This window comes from Pteropus medius, unplaced genomic scaffold (assembly GCF_902729225.1).
Source record: "Pteropus medius unplaced genomic scaffold, Ma_sr-lr_union100, whole genome shotgun sequence".
Classification (NCBI taxonomy): Eukaryota; Metazoa; Chordata; class Mammalia; order Chiroptera; family Pteropodidae; genus Pteropus; species Pteropus medius.
Window position 1 is genome coordinate 25,718,674 of NW_024349801.1, and position 22,157 is coordinate 25,740,830.

The following is a 22,157-nucleotide window of genomic DNA, read 5'->3' on the forward strand; positions in this document are numbered from 1 at the left end:
TCTCACCTGATCCCTATTTGCAGCAAGAAACCAGAGAGGGCTCCTCGCCTAAGATGCGACAGACAAAAACTGTCGTCCCCGGGTCCTACCCTCTTTGTCTCCCTTTCTCCCCCCACCATTTATTTTATTTTTTATTTTTGCTGACAATGCTCAATAGCGGAAAATAGCGGAGTGTGAGAAAGACGCTGGGTAGTATATGAGAGCAGCTGCTCTCTGCTGACTCCGTGCTCAGTTCAGCCTTCTCTCCACTTTCCCTTTTCTCACACCCCCCAAAACCAGCTCTGGGCATAAGTGCTGACTGCTGCCAAAGATCCAATAGGGTAAAGAAAGGGAACAAAATCTTTTTTTAAAGCCACTTAAATACAGATTGAGCAGTCATAAAGATGCTAGCCATCAAGCGAAAGGATTTTTGTAGTTGAATATGACAGAGACGTTATATATTATTTCCTTAATGAATAAGTGACATACTACTTTTTGTTTCTATTGTATCTTTATGTGTCATGTACAGGTTTTTTTGTTTCTTAGTGGGGGAGGAGAAAACATTGAGTTGACATTTTCACCATTTGAATACATTGTCTAGAGCTTTTAAAGTATTCTCTTGTTTTAAATTTTAAAGCATTTACACAATGGCATGTCAAGGGCAGTGTGAGAGTTAGACTTCATGAGTCATAAAAATACTTTTGGGGTATACATATGGTGAAATAAAATTTCCAGGGCAGGTTATTAACTTTTGCCAAGATGTAGAGTACAAATGAAATACAATTCACATCACCACTCTGCTAGTGATAACCTTGTGGTTTTAAGGTATCACAATAGGCAGCTGATTATTTTGCACAGTTACTGGAACATTTAAGGTTGATTGGTATTGTAGTTGCAGGTAGTTTTTATTACCACTGAGGAAATATTTTTAAGTTAAGCAGGACTTATTGGATTTATGCCTTCTATATCCTACTATGGTTGTGTTTATTTCCTGGTGGTCTTATTTTACATTATTACAATTTAATGTTATAACATTTTGAAAAATTAAAAATAAAAAAAAAATTAAGCTTGGTGTACCATGACCATAGTAGTAAGTGTCCTCTGTCTAGACATGTTAATTAATGATTGTGCATTGTGATTCTTCCTTGAAACCTAAAAAACACAGGAATTCTAAAGTATACGTAATATTTTCATTTTGAGGCACCACTATTGCGAATGGCTTTTGTTTTTACCCATGTGAGGAAATTCAAGAAAACACAGTATCTTATATGAAATTAATATTTTGTTTGAACATATGGCATGTTTGAACATTGGAGATTAAGCTTTTCTTAGCAACTTTTCTCCTTGTACATCTCTGTGTGTGTGCACTCATGTGCTTATTTGTCAAATACTGGGCATGGAGTCTTTTAAATAAGTATTGAATGAAACTGAGCTGCTTATTAGGTTGAAAGCAACATTTTCAACATCTTAGAAATTACAGAACTATATATTTTAAAACTTTTTTTTGTGATAATTTGAATTCCTTTTCCTTAAAGTATTGTATGGCATTTTTTGTTTGTTTGTTTAAATAAGGTATCTGTTTTAGAAAGATTTCAGTGCTTCTTGAGATAGAGACCACTTAGGGTATTACAGAATCAGAAATGTAGAGTACAAATGAAATAGCCACATTTGGTAAATTTCAGTTGTAAGAATCTGTCAAAGTATTGGTCTAGCCTTTCATATTGCAGCAGTTATACTGATCTGGCAGTTAGGATGTGATTATTAAGGTGATGAAAATGCCTTATGTCCTCTCAGTGAAGGTTGCCACAGTTACCAGACTATTCTTCTATTCTTTCTGATATGCAAATTTATTTGTAGACCATGAGACATGAAAGTACATGTACATAGGAGGGTTGTAGTGTAATTGCTCCCCTGTGAAGAACATTGTTAACAGCTCCCTGCCAGTTTTGAAGGTCATTGTCTCGTAAATGCAGATCTGGTCCATATTTTTTACACATCTGTTTCATTTATGCATATCTATATTTATTTACCACATTTACCACCTTACTTTGTTATTTTATTTGGGAAAAAATAGGAAAAATGAAAAGGCTACCTAATATATTGAATTCATTATACCAAATGGAGTCATTTAAATGCTTAGGTATGTGATATCTTAAGGAATAGATCTTTAACTGTCTTTAGAGTTATAATAGTTTATTAAATATTAAGAATATATATTTCAAAAATGCCAGTAGAAGTAGATATTGAGAAATACGTATTTTCAATTTAGAAATATTAATCACTTTTGTGGTCACTGAAAAGTAGAGCTACTCTAGAGATGAATTTGATTTTACTGGGAACATATTAAAACAACTGATTAAACACCTAGGTTAAATTAGTTTTTGCAGTTAAGTAGGTTCTACCATAAATAAAATGTGTGTATGGAGAGGCAGTTCTATAGTGCAACTAAGATTTGAATTTGATTGTGGCTCAGCTACTTGGTAACTGTGCAACCTAGGATAAGGAAGGGAATATTAGGGGAGAGAACAAATGTATTGAACTCTGTGCTTGACAGGCACTCTACCTGTGTTATATTATCTCATTTATTTTACAACAGCGTTATACCCATTGTACCAGCTGAAGAAAATGGGATTTTGGATTGCTGGGAGAGCAGATGTTTGTTGAATGGCTAATTATGTTCTAGGCTTTCTGATAGGTGCTTTGCTTATACCTCACATCAGCCATTTGACAAGTAGGTGGTATTATCCTTATTTTACAAATGAAAGGCCCAGATGAAGAGACTTGCTTCAAGCTAGCAGGTGGCTGTATTATATTTATACTGTGATCCTTTTGTCTCTAAATCCCATCTTTGTTCCTTCTATCCATTCTGACTCCCTAAATCACATCACCTGTCTTTACCTTAATTTCCTAATCTATAAAATGAGAATATTAATACTTATTTCACAGTAAAGAGAAAATTATTTGGAAATATTACAAATAATAAGGAACATTTAGACAGAGTAATATACTATACTTAGATTATGCCTTATTCTATACAAACCAAAAATGAAATTGAAAAATGTTTTACTTAAGCTGTAAGTTCCTTTAAAATGATTTCTGATAAATCTCAATGTAAAATCCAAGGCTGGGATGGCTGGAATCTTTATTAGAACTACTCTTTAAATTTCAAGGGTTCAGGTTTGCTTTCCTACTACCAAGTCTTTGGCTTTACAGAGGCACTAATTGCCTGGACTGTGATTTGTCTTTTCTAAGAACTTCTGCTTTATATTAGCTAAGTGGAATCTTTGGTTTCATTAATGCAAAAGGATTGTTTTTTAGAGAATTAGAATAATTTTATTCACAGAGAACAACACAAAATTGTTGTATTTTCATGAATATCGTTTTTTTAAAAACTTTGTTTTTAAAATGATGCTGCCTCAGCATCTTTGTTATAATAGCAAGTCAAACTAATTCTTGAAGCTAAGATAGTTCCACAAATAGCCTTCTAGAATCCTAACAGCACTTATATTCTGCTTCTTAATTTGCATATTAAAACATTTATTATGTAAAATGAATGCACATAAGGCTTTTTAATACAGAAGGTGGATTCTAGATGTGTGTTTTTACTCTTTTTCTGTTTGAGAAGTCCTGTTTAAGGAAGTGTCAGTGGCATCCAGGAGAACCTAGACGCATTCACCAGAGCAGATTTTACTGAAGGGTATTTGTATGAATTTGCATTCTATTAAATGCTTGGAATGAATATGCTAGATGAGGCAATTCAGAATAGTTTGGAATAAAAGAGCACGTGGTTTTTGAGTTTTCTGTTGGTTAACATTGTCCAGAGACTCATTTATCATGTCTCTGCTATCATTAATATTACACTTTAAAGAAAGAGATGTTTGCTAAAATATAATTAGACAACCTAAGGACAAAAAACAGTCACTTTTGTTAAATGTTTTTAGTGGTTTATTGAAATGTGTAACCAAAATAAGCAAGGCATTAATTTCAGAAGCACTTTATCAATGATATAATTATATTAAAATATTTTGGATTATTTTAAGAACTTCATTTTTGGTAGATTGTACTTTAGAATTTATAAAGGAGAGAGTAAGAGAGAGCTATAAATCTTAAGCCCTAAGAATTACAGTACCTAGTTCAGTGCTTTACATAGTTATAGTTCGATAAATATTTGTTCTTATTTGTTTATGCTACATGATTACTGTGTTTTAACTTCAACACTAAAATTTCTTTTGCCTGAAAACAATAAACATTTTCTAACAATTGTATAACCCTTTTTATAGTTTCAAACCATCTATTTCCAAACCATTTTGCTCTGCAACCCTTTCCCCTGGTGAGAAGTACAGTATGTAAATGTGATATTTTATGGAGCTTTTGAGGTCTCTGATAACTTTCTTAGTTCATTACAAATAATAAGGAATATTTAAACAAAGAAATATACTATATTTAAATTATGCCTTTTTCTATGCAAATCAAAAATAGAATTGAGAAATGTTTTACTTAAGCTATAAGTTCCTTTAAAATGATTTCTGATAAATCTCAATGAAATTGTAAAATCCAAGGTTGAGATGGCTGGAATCTTTATAAGAACTGTTCTTTAAATTTCAAGGGTTCCGTTTCACTTTTCTTCTATCCTACCAAATCTTTGGCTTTAGAGGGGCACTATTTGCCTGGACTGTGATTTGTCTTTGCTAAGAACAATTATCCTTTGTTGAATTAGTGGAGCTCCTGTCTATTGCTCCTATGATTTTTTGGTCTGTCTCTTAGGATTTTAAGCCTTCCAGATCCCCCTCCTCCCCTCATTTTTGCAGGTTTATAAGTCTTAGGTCAAATGAATACTGTGTAGTACAGTGCTTCATGGAGTGTTAGAAGTCTGGCAGAATTAAGATATTGAGAATAGGGATTACCCCAGCCACAGAAACCTCCTTTCTCTAAGTAAGTACCATAAAAATGACCTCCTCGCAGCCTCATTTTCTAACCTTTTGCCTCAACAGGAAGTGAGCCATGCTTCTCAACCTGTTTCTAATTATGTCCATTTTAAGCCGACTTCATATCCTCTCTGCATGATCTATAACATTCTGAGTCTGCAGACCCTGTTTCATGGAGCAGCCTCCTAGGGGGTCACTATTCCTCAGCTGTGCCTGGCCAGGGCTTGTACAACAGATGCGAATATCATGGAGGATTGGCAGCAACATTACAGCTTCTGTAGCTTACCTAGGCTCAGGGAGGAGTGGTTGCACTCCTGGAGGCCAGGTGGCAGTTCCTGCCCCTCTGTTTCCTGGCCTTTGACCCCTGGGGCTCAGGCCAACCACCTTAATGGTTTTCTCATGCAGCTGAGAAATTGAAGAGTACTAATGTATCTTCAGTCCTGTGTGTTTGGTGTTTCCCCTAAGCAGACAAAACACCTGTGTGAATGGTGTTTCCCCCTAAGCAGACAAAACATCTCGTCATATGTCCATCCTTGCCAGGCCTTCTGTTCCTTTAAGATACTAGAACCTGGTATCCAATACAACTTTTTGAACTTTTACAGATATTTTAACTATAGATAGAGCCAAAGATAGACTAGGGAGAGCAGTTTCTCTGGGAGACTAACCCCTAGATTTAAATTAGAGACATTTTGCCTCCCACGGCCACCATGTGATCCTCATTATTGTCAATATTTTGAACAGGATAGGCGCTTGCATTGGTCTTTCACTGATTGCAACTGCAGTACTATTTCTGAGGATGGTGTTTTAATTTTGTGGTCTTTCCAACTTAATTGTATCACATCCTGGATTTGGCAGGCAGGAACTTGTAAAGACTCTTAGGTTTAAATTCTCCAGGCTTTTGCTTGCTAACGTCAGACTAAACACAACTAGTGTGAATCAAGTCCTCTAAGGAGATCCTTCCGTGCCATGCTCATACAAGCAAAATAATTAGGCCACATGCTTGGCAACCACTGAGTTTGTGTACAATAGCTCCATTCACTTGTCTACAGAAAACACCCCTTTGATAGTGATTATAGCTTTTATTCCCCTCCTCTACTTCTGACTCTCTGCATAACCATGACCTCATCTGCTGGTCCACATTTAGAGACACTCTAGACTATTCCAGAAATGCTTTAGGATTCATTCCTGCATGTTAAGGATCATTTCAAAGCTTCAGACAACCACTGCCCACCAAGGGAAACCATTCAAGATCAGGAGCGAACTTAGCAATTATTCCTTATTAGAGCCATCTTACTGTGTCACAACTTAGGGGTTCTTTTCCTTTTGTAGAAATTATGAACCTTGTTAAAAGCAAGGAGAATAGAGTAGGGGATGGCTTAAAGCAGTGGTTCTCATTGTATGGTTTGTGAATGAGCAGCATCCAGTTTCACCTGGGTCCTTGTTAGAAATGCAAATTCTTGGCCCCACTACAGATCTAGTGAATCAGAAACTTGGCAGATGGAGTGCAGCAATCTGTTTTAACAAGTCTTTCAGGTAAGTCTTATGCTTGTTGTGGTTTGAGAATCACTACTACTGGATCATACAGATATTTAGTAGATTGATGAGTATTGTTGATTGACTGGATATAAAAGGTGAGGGAGAAGAAGCCAAGAGTCAGTCTCAGATTTCTCACTTTTGATTTTCTTCACAATGGCCTTAACTGATTCTCTATCCTCTTAAAGTAAAACTTAGATTATTTGCAGGTATGTATACCTATTTTCAAGTGAGTAGGGTTCTAAAGATTCTACAATGGGTCATAATTCCAATTTGATGCTCTTGTATTTATTGGTTAGTTTTATTTTTGTCTTCCTTGACCCTAAAAACAATACGATTATTTTACATTTGTATATTTTTTTTTCAAGGAAATCTTCCAACTTAAAGCACTGGGGGATTAGGAAGAGTCAAGACTCTTATCATCTGGTAGGGGTCCCCAACCCTGGTACCAGTCTGCGGCCTATTAGAAACTGGGCCACAGAGCAGGAGGTGAGCAGTGGGTGAGTGAGCGAAGCCTCATCTGTATTTGCAGCCGCTCCCCAGCGCTAGCATCACCGCCTCAGCTCCACCTCAGATCATCAGGCATTAGGTTCTCACAGGAGCACTGGTCCCTGTTGCCAAAAAAATTGAGGACCGCTGATCTGAGGGATTGCAAATATGTAATTAGCAAACTATAAAACATCCTAGAATTCAAAGCTAAGACAAGGTGATATGCTTTGGCAGTGCAAATGTGGGGGACTCAAAATTAATAAACATTTCTTGAAGGAGGTGAAATTTGAACTAGGTCATGAAAGAGTGCCAAAAGCAGAAAATGGACTGTGGGGGAATGGGTAAAAGGCATTCCAGGCTGAGGTAACAGCGGGCTACTTCTAGACAGAAAAGCTAAAAATATAAAGCTAAATGTAAAGCTTTTCTTCTGTTTATCTGACTTACTCTGGTACAGTTGAGTCAAACAACATAAATCTACTTGCCTAGGAGAAATTACTGTCAGCAAATTTCAATCATTCTTGACATGTTCAGAGGAGTCAATCTAAACTAAAAATAAACACATAAAGCTGACATTGAACTAAATCTAATTCCAAAACTGTATAACACAAATTAAGATTCTTCACAAAGCAATGGCACCATGTAAAGAAAAGGTAGATTCAGATATCAGTCTTAATTCTGTGGCTTCAGCAACTACATGTGAATTTTATTTCCAAAAGACCTCATCTCTAGATCAGTTTAGTTATCTGACCAAAAAAGGGGGGTATCGAATTCCATTATTTAGCTGATGTTTGAAAATCCTTGGACTGATATGGTGTCACTTAAATTGTGCATTAACAGTTAATAAATGTGACCTGTGGAACCCTAAAATGCACATTTCAGCATCTCTGTTCCCCAAACCTAAGTGGCCACCAAAAATAGCTTTTCTAGAAGACGGAGGAGTGCTTCTTTGGATTCTCCAGTGAGCCCATGCCTGCCAGCTCCAGAGTTCCCAGCCCTATAAGGGTGTACTTTTAGTCCTCAACACAATGCCAGACTAGAGCCAAGGGGAATGGGAGCCTCCAAGAATGCACTGTTTGGCATTTGGGCAATCAATGTTTGGCAGAATGCCAATGCTAATAGGTTATTTTGCTCTGGAAAAGGAGAGAAAAGAAGGGATAGTCTAAAGACTGATGAATAGGCGAATGACTGACAATACAGGCACTCCACTTTGTTGGAGAGATTAAGGAGGCTTGCTGTGAAGTGGCATTATGTGAGCCAGATAAATTAGCAAAGGCCCACAGGCCCAAGACCTGAAGGAAATAGTGGTACATCAAAATAGCATGTCCCAGGGCACACTCAAATGTCTGGCCACTTTCATTGAACTTGTAGTAGGAAAAAGCCAAATTATTATGAACCCTCACAGTCTAGGACTCTATCCAGGCACTTCATAGTCAGACAAATTATCATTTGCCTCCAGGCAGGTGCAGAGCCTTCTTTCTCTATAGCTTGATTTGACTCAAAGGCCTCTAGTCTGGGGCCTAGCTTTATTTTGAGGACACCTAAGTGGAAGAGTTGGCTTTAGGAGTCCCAAAGGATTCCAAAAACTAGGTAAGAGGTGCCACTAAGATTCTTGTTTCATCACACACAAGCCAAGCAGATAAGAACATTGATCAACAACACAAAGAAGCAGAATTAATCACCTCACCTAAAGATCTCAAGTACTTCTATGGGCAGTTTAGGCTGGAAAAGGCATCCAGCCTACCCTCTTTCAGATTTTCTATAGAAAAATCCAAAAGTGTCCTCCAGAGTTATTATAGAGTTGGAGGTTTGTGTGTCAGGGGGACTCCATAGGCTGACAATAATGCCTGGGATGTTATAAGGCATTTTGAGCCTGCAGTTTCATAGTATACACTCATCTGTACAACAGAATGTACCATCAGTTCTTTGAGAGGCCACTCAGAAGAAATCCTGCTGTTGAGAGGTAAAAACCTGATCAAAACATAGTTCCAGTACAATGATGCAACTTCTTCAATCTTTAGATTCCAATATATGTGAAATAGGTTTTTTTAAAAAAATGAAAGAGTTTGCTTGGTGTAGCTGCAAGACATAAGATATGGAACCAACTATTCCAATGTCAGATTTTTTTAAGTAGTATAGCTGATACGAAAAATCACACTTTCTTTGCTTATTTTTAAATATACCTTAGCAAATTTAGATAAGCTTGTTTATCTACAGTACAGAAAGCACATTTAAGAATTATTTTCTGATTTTATGGTAAAGGAAAACATATATTACCCATATTCTAACTTTTAATATTGGGTACACTTCACAATCTGATTATTTTTAAGATAGATATTATCTTGCTGCAAATTGGATCTTTTAGTGTGTCATAAAATATTATGGCCTATTTTTACTAATAATATATCTCACATAAAATACCTTTCGTTTCTGGTTGAAAAAAATGACAGAAGTGGAAAAACTTTACTTTTCCCGAATTCCACAATTTTACTTCTTACCATCTTTCCTGATACAATAGCTTTTCTGTCCCCATTGTCTCCTTTGTTTTGTGCTAATTTATACTTTGGGCCACTCATTTAATACAATCTCTTATCACAAGTTCTAATTGCCATTACTGCTAAGTTATACCTTTGCTTATGGTCAAATTCTTTGTGTGATGGCCACATCTTATGTTAAAGTAGGAGGTGTTAAAAAAAAGGTTTAGTCATAATGTAAAATATACACTAGAGCATAATGTGATATGTCCTTTAATTTTGTTACTTAACACAAGAGCGTTGTGTATTTTAATGGGAGCTTGAGACAATACAAATACTTGGATTGTATATAGTGATGCCTTGGGGCTTGACTATTAAATATTTTGAATTTTCTATGAACTTTTCTTTCAGTTATTTCTTAATGGATGAAAAGACCCAAGGAGACTTTATGTCTATTGTGACTTTAGGTCTGGTGCTTAGGAATTGGGTGGACATGGTGGAGCTCATGGACGTGGTGAGGGTTCATACTCATGGCCAGGAAAGTCTTTACTCTGGACGGTTGAAGTTAGTGAAACTGGAAGGAGACTGAAAATAATTGACTGAACAGAGAAACAACATCAAAATCAGAAACAGTCGGGATGGAGCAAGATGAGCCTTAAGCAAAAATACCTGGTCAGAATCTGGAGAAGCAGATTGGGGAAAATGAAAGGATATTGGAGATCTATTTTTTGTTGTAGCTGTGTGTGATAGTAGAGGCTTAATGGTTTAAAAAAGCTCTTTGGTCTTGGCCTCCATATGGGAGTGATATTTAAAATATTCAACAATCAGTCACAGTGAATACCTCACTGACTAGGACTCTGCTAGAGCACACTAGTGCTGGGCCAGACACTATTTAGTGCTAAATTATGGCAGGTGGGGTTGGGGTAGTCCCAGGGAAGAGAGGAAAAGCCTATCAGGGCAGTGGCTAGCTGCTGACTGGTAGAAAAATATTTTAATATTTTAATGACCAGCAGGGTCCCATTGGAGTTTCACAAGCTGAACCCACTCCTCACTCCATCAGGCTTCTTCTGTCAAGTGGGATGAGATGAGAACTTCCAAGAAGTCACAAGCACTCAGTTGTTTTCGAGGTATGGTAGGGTCCTCGATGAATTCAGTCTTCTTCTGGCTGTAGCCTCAGTGATGACAGGCATCAGAGCCTCCTTCATTGCCTTCCCTGACTCTTCCATTTGTGCTTGCCAGGTATAGAGTTCAAATGGTCTAGATTTTATTCTCATGTGGAGCCCCAATGGGCCCATTACTACTTTTCATGTGTTTCCCACTTGCAACTCTGATCATTTCTCTTTTAAAAATCCTTCAAGCTTTTCCCATTGCCTACTGGATAACAGCCTTTCAGCTTTGTCTTCATCAGCCTCTCATCACCTCCTGATTCCAGGGTAGACTTTCCAGTGCTTCTGGGCAGTGCCTTGGGGGACCTTATTATAGCACTTACCATACTGAAGTGTCAATATTTACTTACATGTCTGCCTCTCTAGACTGTGAACTGTTTGAAGGGCAGAGATGATATCTTTGTACGATTCATATCTAAGGTCTTACCTAGGATCTCAATAAAGGATGATTGTAGATGTGCATGAATGAAAATGTTACCTCTGAAAAAGAGGATTATTAATAATGCAAATGTAAAGTGATCTCTGATTTGTGCTAAATAGATTTAAAATATGAACACATCAGATTTTCTCATCTTTAAAGTTATGGTGACTTTAAAAGGTGGTTAGTTAGTGATGATGGTTATACAACTCTAGGAATATACTAAAAACCATTGAATTGTACACGTAAATAAGTAATCTTAAGTGAATTATATCTCAATTTACACATTAATTTCTTGGTTTGGATAATGTACTATAATTATATAAGATGTTACCACTGGGGGAAGCTGGGGGAAGGATATACGAAACTTTTATTCTATTTTTACAACTTCTTGTGTGTCTATAATTATAATAAAAAATTTTAAAAAGGTGATTTAATTAGTTTTTCCAAGCAAATATGTTTATTATATTTAGTTAGGATTTATGGTTCAAAATGACTATAAAAAGCTTTCTCACTTGACTAGGTTCTAGTTACCTTTCAAAATTATGTAGGATTATTTATAAGTATATAAGTTTTAACATGACACTTGAAAATAACGTGTCAATTATAGTCTAATAAAAAGATAAATTAGGGGTTAAGAAATATCTTGGTAATTTTTTATCTTTATTTTTTCTATGATTCTCTGTTCCTTATAATGTTTCTCTGACATAATTACAATTGAATGTACTGACACATTATGCATAACAGGGTGCCGATATTGTATTTTAGAGAGTTATTTGATTTAATGTCCATATTATATATGTTAATTGTAATATGTATTGATCTATTTAAAAATTTAAAGAGTACTTACTGTGTTTTGGGCTCTGTGATAAACACTTTATGTGTATTCTTTTATTTAATCCTACCTATTTAATAAAAAATATTGTTGTCCTTAATTACAGATGAGTACCATAAGGCTTAGAAATGTTAAATAACTCACCTGATGTCACACAACTAGTTAATGGGGTGCCGGGATTCTATATGACCTGTTCTATTTGCTCTGTGATGAAGCAGACAGTGTAGCCCAATGGAAAAACACTGATTTAAGGGAGTCAGGAGACCTGTGTTAAATGCCTGACTGATTAACGATGAGGCCTTGAGCAGAAAGCTTAATCTCTAAAATGCAACTTAACCTCTTATCTGTAAAATGAGGAGGCTCTAATAGAAGACCCCTCCATTCTCTTTTAGCAAAACATTTTATAGTTCACAAGAAATTTGGCCATGGCTCAATAGTGTTTTTCTTTGTGTCCCCTCTGTGACAGATATTCTTTAAAAATGCAGGTATTCTTTTTTAGAAAGAGATGTCAAAGGAAGAGTTTGGTGACTGCTTCAGTCTGTGATCTGGCCCTTAGCTTTGCAGAACACAAAATACAGTTTTATCTACTCATTCAACACAGATCAGATTCTGGGAGATTGACTCACGCTAATCAAAATCATAAGAACTTTTTTTAGTAATCCAGAATCTTAGTTTGTTAATTATAGTGAGATAATGAATAGTAGTTTTTGCCATTGCAGGCACTTCCTTTAGGATCAGAGGCTTTGGAAAACCAAATTAGAAAGTTGTTTTGGAAGACAAAAGAATATTGAGGGATATTCTTCTATATTGTATAAAACCTTGTAAGCTATCTCTGTCCCATAGTAGAGTTCTAGTAATTATGTATCTACCAGAATCAGTTTTTCTATCTCTCTTGAATAGTACTTACTAAATGCTGATAGTCTACTCTTTAGCCCTTCTCCTACTCCATGCAGATTATTGTATATATGTTAATAATGCATCTTTAGTTTTTGTGTGTATTTTTTTTTTTTTTTGTAAAGGTATATCCCAGTCTAAAAGATACACTCTGCTTACTTTGATTAGATTTGGGTGTTTCTCAAGACCCTATTTTAACTGCCGTTTTCTCTCCTAAGTTAGTAGACTTGGCCAGATAACTTTTTAAAAATTTATGTTGCCTTTTCCTAGTTTGTCTTTTGGAGGCGAGCCTTTTTTAAAACTTTGATGTCAAATTCTAAGGGGGGGCGGTTCTGCCATGGTCCACATGCATATGACTACATTATCACTCTATCATAGGCAGTATTGATATACACAGGACACATACTCCACATATGGCATGGAACATAAGACTTAATTCTAATGTATTTTAAAGGTTTCCACTATTCTTTTGCTCTTAAGTTTCCACATAATATTTTCTACATCTCCTACAATATAAACTTACCTTTTTCAAAAGTTAGATTTATTGGGGTACAATTTATGTAGAGTAAAATTCACTCTTTTATAGGTATACAGTTCTTTGAATTTTGATGTATATACAAGTTGTATAACTACCATGTATAGAGTATTTCTACAAGCCCTTAAAGTTCCCCTGTGCCCTTTTATAGTTAGTCTCCTTCCCCTACCTGGCAGCCACTAATCTGATTTTTGTCCTTATGTCACATCAATAGAATCATACAATATGTAATTTCTTGAGTCTGGCTTCTTTCACTTAGTGTAATGCTTTTTTGAGATACAAATTACATATAATAAAGTTCATTTGTTTAAGGTGTACAATTCCACAGTTTTTAGTATATATACAGTGTTGTGCAATCATCAACATAATCTAATTTTAGAACATTTATATCCCCCGTCTGAAAGAAACCTTGTACCCATGATCTGTCACTACCGTTTCCTGTCTCCCTCCCTCTAACACTCTGCTCAGGCAAACACCAATCTACTTTTTGTCTCTATAGATTTGCTTATTCTGGACATTTCAGATAAATGTTATCATATAATATATGATCTTTTGTTGTAACTGACTTTCACTTAGCATAATGATTTCGAGACTTCGTAGTAACTTGTATTAGTACTTCATTCTTTTTTATTGTCAAATAATTTCCCATTGTATGGATATATCACATTTTGTTTAGCCATTTATCATGGTTTATTTCTGGACTCTTAATTCTGTTCTATTGATCTATTTCATTTATCTGTCTATCTTTATGCCAGTACCACACTCTCTGGATTACTTTAGCTTTGTATGAGTTGTATGGGTTGTATTCATTAGTCAATGGACATTTGCATTGTTCTACTTTTTGGCTATTATAGATAATGCTGTGATCATATATGTACCAGTTTTGTGTGGACATGTGTTTTCATTTCTCTTGGATATGCTATGAACACTTGTATACAAGTTTTCGTGTGAAAATATTTTGTTTTTATTTCTCTTGGATAAATACCTAGGAGTGTAATTGCTGGGTCACATAGTAATTAAAATATTTGAGGAATTGCCAAACGGTTTTTCCAAGTGGCTGCATGAAGTCACCAATTTCTCCACATTCTCACCAATCTTCTTGTTTGTCTTTTTTATTTTAACCATTCTGTGGGTGTGAAGTAGTATCTCCTTGTGCTTTTTATTTACATTTCCCTAATGACTAAAGATGTTGAGCATCATTTTCATGTGCTTATTAGCCATTTGTATATCTTTTTTTGGAGAAGCGTTTATTCAAAATTGGGGTTATTATTTTGTTGTTGTCATTGAGTTATATGAGTTCACTATATATTATGGATATAAGTCCTTTATCACATACAGTATTCCGCACCTTGTCTGTGGGGAGTGCTTTCCAAGACTCCCAGTGGATGCTGGAAACTGAAGAGAGTACCAAGCCTATATATTCTATGTTTTTTCCTATACATACATACCTACAATAAAGTTTACTTTATCAAGTAGGTGCAGCAAGAGATTAACAACAATAACATAATAAAATATAACAATGATAACAAAATGCTATAATAAAAGTTATGTGAATGTGGTCTCTCTCTCTCAGAATACCTTATTGCACTGTATATATAGCATAGATGTGCTGGACAAACAGATGATTCATGTCCTGGGTGACTCAGAGTGGGATGAAGTGAGATTTCATCACACTATTCAAAATGGTGTGCCATTTAAAACTTACGAAGTTTTCATTTCTGGGATTTTCCATTTAATATTTTTGGACTGTGGTTGACTGTGGGTGACTGAAACCATGGAAAGTGAAACTGTAGATAAGGAGAGACTACTAAAAATTATTTACAGATATTTTTTCCCATTCTGTGGGTTGTCTTTTCATTTTTTTGATTGTATCTTTTGAAGCACAATAGGATTTAATTTTGATAAAGTTCAACTTATCAATCTTCTTTTTCATTGCTTGTGCTTTTGGTATCATACCTAAGAAATCACTGCCTAACCTGAGCTCAAGAAGATTTACTTCTGTATTTTCAATGAGTTTTATAGTGTTAGCTCTTACATTTAGGTCCGAGGTCCACTTCCAGTTAATTTTTGTGTATGCCATGAGGGTCTAAATTTATACTTTTACATGTTGCTATCTAGTCATCCAGCACCATTGGTTGGAAAGACCATTCTTTCCCCCATCAAATTGTCTTGGTCCCTTTTGTTGAAGATCAATTGACCACAAATATATAGGTTTATTTCTGCACTCTTAATTCTGTTCTATTGATCTATTTCATTTATCTGTCTATCTTTAGGCCAGTACCACAATGTCTGGATTACTTTAGGTTTGTGTTTAAGTTTTGAAATTGAGAAGTAGAAGTCCACCAATTTTGTTCTTTTTCAAGATAATTTTGGCTGTTCTTAGTCCATTGCATTTCTATATTAATTTTAGGATCAGAAGCTTATCAGTTTCTGCAAAAAAAGAACAAAAGCCAGGTGGAATTGTGATAGGAATTCTGTTGAATCTGTAGATCAGTTTGGGGAGTGCTGCTATCTTTTTAACAATATGAAGACTTCTGATTCATCCACATAGGATGTCTTTCCATTTATTTAGATCTCTAATTTTTTAAAATTTTATTTTATTAGTTTCAAATATAGAGTACAATGGTTAGACATTTATACATTTATATAGTTTATAAAATGATCCCTTTAATTGCTCTTTCTCTCCTCTGGCTCTTTACCTGGCCAATACATTAATGCTAACTGTATTCCCTATGTCATGCTCCTCCCCTCCGTGACTATCTATCAACTACTAATTTGTATTTCCTTAACCTTTCACCCCATTCTCTCAGCCCCCCAATTCTCTCCCCTCTGACTGTAACCAGATCTCTAATTTTTTTAACAAATGTTTTGTGACTTTCAGTGTAAGCTTAATGCTTTTGAGATTCATTCATGTGTTAGTGCGTATATCAGTAGAGTAGTTAATTTCTTTTCATTGTGGAGTAGTATTCCATTTTATGGATATATCACAATTTGTTTATCCATTAACCAGTTGATGGACATTGGGATTATTTCCATTTTTTTCCTATTTTTTGGCAATTACGAATAAAGCTGCCGGAGATATTTGCATACAAGTTTTTATATATATAAACATAGGGTTTCATTTCTCTTGAGTAAATACATAGAAAGAGAGTTGCTGGTTGTATGTAGGTATATGTTTACCTTTATAAGAAACTACCAAATTGTTTTTCAAAGTGGCTGTACAATTTTGCATTCCTGCTGGCAATACGTGAGAGTTCCAGTTGCTTCACATCCTCACCAACACTTGGTATTATTAGTTATTTTTTTAAAGCTATTCTGATGAGTGTATAAAGATATTTCATTGAAATTATAATTTTTATTCTTCTAATGATTAATGATATGAAACATAAAATTCATAAAATTCTAGACTTTTGGAATTAGAAGAGACATGAAAGAGTTCATTTTTGGCTTTTACATTTGGTTCCTCAGACGTATTTCATGGTCTGTCTGAAGCTGGGAAGTTGGGGCACTGAGGAACATGATGAGTGGGTAAGGATCTGAACTCCCTTCCCAGAAGCTTTCTACTTTTGCCAGGTTTTTTAAATATTGAATTTCCATGTGACATGTTATTCAAAAAAAGATATCTTTGTTAAAAAAAAAATGTTTGAAATCTACTGAACTCACTCTTTTATTTTCGAGGATGAAACAGACCCAGAGAAGTAAATTGTCTTACTTAAGATTATATAGTTAGTCTGGAGTAGGCTCAAACTCTGGTGCTCTTTATTCTACATTGTTTCATCTTGTCATAATTCTAAAATTATAGTATGTGTTGGCTCAAGGAGGGATTATGAAAAGCTTGATCAAGATTTGTTAAAATCATAAATATTTTGAAAAGTTTCTTTTATACTGAAAAATAGTACATGGAAACTAAGTCATCTTTCATGAGTTAGCTGCACTAAGAAAGCTGGGGTTATCTTTTCTTTAGGAAACCAATTTCTAGTACAAAACCTTCTAAAACTACTGTGTTTAATTTCTAAGTAGTATAGAAAATGTGGCACAATTGTCAGAGGTTATAAATATCAATACATTATGGAAATAGGTGAAGGAACAAGCAGAGATTTGCCATGGGGACACAGTTTATCTTTTGTTATTAGTTTTGACGAACACTGGCAATGGTTCATCAGTGTCGAAAGGGTAAAATTGAATTAATTAGGCACAATCATAATGGTTAGAATAAGTTATAAGAAGAATTCGGTTCTGAAATCCTTTCTTTATTGAGGTTTTTCTAAAAATTACTAGAGTGTGAAAGCAACTCTATATTGACAATTCTGAGGTTGGCCGCAGGACTGATGAGTAAGCAGTGCATGGTTAGATTGAGCAGAATTTTATTAGAATGCCTTTGGTGGATATGAGTAGAAGTTTAATTTAATAATGGTATAGTGAAAGGAACATTATCTTTGGACTCAGAAAACTTGAAGTCAAGTCTTGGCTCTGCTTCATACTACTTATGTGACCTCGAATGTGTCACTTCTGTGACTTTTTCATGTTTAAAAAAAATCAGAAGAGATGATAGTGGTAACTACTCAGCCTACTTCCCAGAATTGTATGAAGAGAGAAAAAAATGAGAAGGTATATATGAATGCACTTAGTAAATTTTAAAGTATTAGTTAGCTATAGTTTTTTATTATTAATAATAATAACTTTCAGAATTGTGATATACAGGATTTTTAAAAAATGTTTTTCTTCCTTTCATTTTGCCACAATTTACTCACATTCTTTTTTGTCTTTGTCCCATGTCTTTAGGTTTAGGGGGAAGTTTTGCTCTGTCTTTATTCCGCCTCTTTTTTCACCCAGGTGACTTTTCTTCATGTCTGTCCATTAGAGGAGATGACTGTGTTAATTTCCTCCTAGGGAAAAGATGAGTTGGTTTTTATTTTGTACAGATATTTAGCTTAATAAGCCTGGATGAAGTGTTAAACTTATAAGCTACATGTAGGTTTTCTAATTTGGCATTGAATTTCTTTCTCACGGTTGTTCAGTTTCTTATACTACTGCCTTTTCTCTGGCCTCCCTGCTTCCTGTAGATGTGTTTGACACCTAATATGCCTTTACCTTGGTCATGTTCATTTGTTGGTCTGTAATAACCTTATCAAGATATACTTTGTGGACATGAAAGGTGGAGTCAGATTTCAACTCCTCCAATACCAACGAGAAGAGATTGCATTTGCTGATCTGGCTTCTCTGTCTTAGATGGAGTTAAGAGTCTTTATCAGGCTTCAGAAACCTATAGATACTAGAAACAACTCTTCTTTGTTGGTAAAATGGAAATATCTTCCCTTTCTAATATCTAAAGCTGATGAAATGGTTAATTTTAGTGTTATTTCCTTTTTTTCCTAATTGAGGAAAAAATCTTTACCTGAGGGTTTTCAAAGGCATTTTGAGTGGCCACTCTCTTATCAATTTCTTTTTATTCAAGTTAATGGAAAAAATGAATTTGTGTATTTTAAATATTACTGAGATGAATGGGTATTTTGGAGAACAATCATAGCTAGCATAAAATACTGTTTCATTCTTAGGAGATTTATTTATGCTTTTTATTATACTTGCCTTCATTTGGAGAAATATTTTTAAAATAACATCTCGGTTTTAAAAATCAGAGGCTAGTTTTTAAAAAGTCACTGAATTTAATTCTAAATTAAAGCAAAGGAAATAGAAGTATAAATGTGTTTATAATTTATTTAGAATCTCTGCTGAGTTATGTTTTACTTTTCATTTTAGAAAACACGATTTCTGTAGTTAAATAAAAAGTGATTTATAAGGATACTGTGTTAAAAGCCAGCAGATAGTCATTTAAGGAATACTCTCTTCAATAACAATGTTCTAGGGTCATCAGTTAGTTACTAATAGGGAATTCAAGGTTGATATATACTTTAATCATATCTAGGGGAAAATCATATCTTGGCCGAGAAAAATCTGATTTCTAAAAATACTACAGGGACAGTATATCTTGTATGCTCCATAGTATATTAAAAACAGAAACAAAAATTTGGAGCCCTAACCACAGCCTTGCAATTATAACCAAAAGCTTATAGTGTTGAATACTAAGTAGACCAGAGAATCTCATAACCAGTAAAACTGGGCAATTTGAACTGCATAATCAATGATTTGGCTGGAAATAGAATGACTTCTCTAAAATGTCACTTATCAGACTTACTTATGGTGGGAATTATAATATGGCTTTTATATTTTTTAGTAATATGTACATCAAATCATATTATAAAATTGCCACCATTTTGTGATAACAATGTATTTTGTATTTAGATGTTTTACACAAAAAGTATACACTAAGATACCTTAAAAAGAGCAGGTTCTTCTGCTTAGTACTGTAGGGTATCTTTGTGGACTCTTAAAAGGGTCTTCTTGTAGGAAAATATCTTGTTGCCAAGCTATGAGTACTGTAGATTTTAATGATTATATGTATGTGTGTTTTTTAAACACAGAGACATGAATAGCTATACCAATGGACATTATCAACTAGTAATATAGGCATATCTTGAGCCACAGAATAAATGACTTTCTTAAATTGTATATGAAAGTATTTGTAAATGAACTATTTACAAAAACTTATAGCAAATCTCATTGTTCAATGAAAAATCATATGTAAATTAAAAAACTACACAAGTTGACCTAGAGTTTTCACGTTATAGGAGATGGACAAGGTAACCCTTTCTGGAGTAGCTGGGTTTATCTAAGGGCAAAAGCTCCAACAGAAGTGCTGGCCAGAGTCAGAGACACAGCCTGCTTTGTTTTCAAGAAGCTCGGCGTCTAGAAATGCCATTGGGGCCAAAAAGAGAGTAACCATAAGTGTAAGAACCTTAACTCTACAGAAAGGGAAAAATCTTGGGAAAAATGGAGATTTCATGTTCAAAGAGTTATCTGAAAACATTTTAAATACTTTTAAATGAACAATCATGTAGTTTTGAAAAGAGGGAGGAAAAGTATATTTGAGAAGAAAACCTCAAAAAGTAATATTTAAACATCAGAAGTAACAATTTATATGCTAATAATATCTTCTCTCCAGGAATAAAAGGTCATGTAGTTGCTATATATAAGGCAATATGCAAAAGGCTAAATATTATATTCTACCCTTGCATGTGTTTCAGTAATGACAATATTTTTTTCTGTAACACATGTAAAAGAGTTTTGGTAGTACCATATCTAAATAGGAAAATAGCTATAGTTACCACATATTTTTTAAATGTGTGTTCATATAGTCTAACTGAATTTAGTATTTTCAGAAATTATATACAAATAGCCACCAGATTTGTGGCTAAAAAAACTTGTTTTGTCAGTGTGTCATTTTGGAGCTTACATATTTTGATGAGTGGTGATAAAGCAAGAGAGTCCCCAGAAATCTACTGCTGTCAGGTAAACCCCTATAAAATCCGACCCAGCAGGTTTTGGGGTGACTTCACACTCTACCTATGCTTACTATGAAGAAATGTGTTCTTGAATATTTTTAGGATAACTCTATTCTGAGCAGCTCTCTGCTACCTCTTCTCTTTTTAAATCTGTTTTCTTAGGCACTTCTTTCAACTTTCCCTTTCTCCGTGGTCATTTTAGGTCTCAGATATATTTTTTTAAAGTATCTTTTCAAATTTTGTTTATTTTTGGATTCTAATTTCAAAGAAATTATTTGGTTAAAGATAACCTTCATTTAAGGTCTGGAGCAATGGAGAAGAATCTAGAGGACCATGTTATATTTTCTTGATGGAAGACAAAGGGTGTAGAGTGTCCTAAGGATTATATGCAAGGTGAGAAAAAAAAGATAATTAAGGCCTTTCAGCAAGCCAAGAGTCAATGGAGGTGAAGAGAGTAAATTCAAGTGTAATATGGGAAGTAGAAATAAGTGTTTTATTAAGTGCATAAGTTTTATACTGATCAGTTTCTATCGAATCAAATTAAAGTTGCTGCATCCAGGGCTTGTGCCTTTTTCATGTGAGTTCTTTGTGGCCAATGATTGCATGTGTGCACAGGAGAAATCAAATAGAGCAATTTGAAATAGTGAGATGTGGGGAGGAGTAGCCTAGGCAATCCTGACATGATATTGATCAAGGAGCAACAGGGAGAGAAAAAACCTTTGCAGTAAAGGAGGCCTGTAGCAGCAGTGAATGTTGAGTGTTATGATGGAGTTGCACTTAGCTTAGCTTGGCAGAAGAGGAACTGAGTCATTAAGATCAGCACTTAGGAGGGAATCAGAAGAGAAAGGGTGGGTTGAGGTGCAAGAAACATAAAATTGGGACTATTAACAATGAAGTCTCTTGGGGAAATTAGTTAACTTCAATTCTTTGCATTGTCTCAGCCTTCAAATATAATTGCACCTACAATTTTATCTCTTTACTCCCATATACATTTAAATTGTTTCCTGGATTCTGACTGCACAGGGAAGATACAGTTTATGTTCATTTTCAGATAGTGGAACTGTTAAAAAGTTTTTACAACAAATAACTGTTCTTGTCATTACTATTATAGTTTCAGTTGTGCTTGCCACTAAAAATAAAATTGGCTCTTACACACACAAAGACAGGAATCCCAAAATTCATTTAATTTGGCTAGGAGCAAGTCTATATGCATATATATTCTCCTGTGAATCCTTGTAAGAATGTAATCAAATGAGTGGTCTGTATGTGAAAGAATTTTAAACTCAGAAGAATCCTCACAAACAGTTTATTCTGACTTTAAAATTTTAGAAATTTAAAAAAATTGATATTAACTGCATTAAAAAATTAATTTCCTCTTGATTGGGAAATCACTCGGAGAGCATGAGATGTTTAAACAGCCGTATAAATTATGTCATGGTCCATTCTGTTTAGTATATTCATTTTCTTGCTATGATAGATATAAACAATTTGATTTATTCTAACAGTTGTTCT

General features: G+C 34.7%; 1 protein-coding gene across 4 annotated transcripts in view; it reads left to right on the top strand.

Annotated features, from left to right (window-relative positions):
* Nucleotides 1-22,157, top strand: part of FRMD5 (FERM domain containing 5) — a 250,884-nt gene that overhangs the window by 1,339 nt on the left and 227,388 nt on the right. The window lies entirely within an intron of this gene.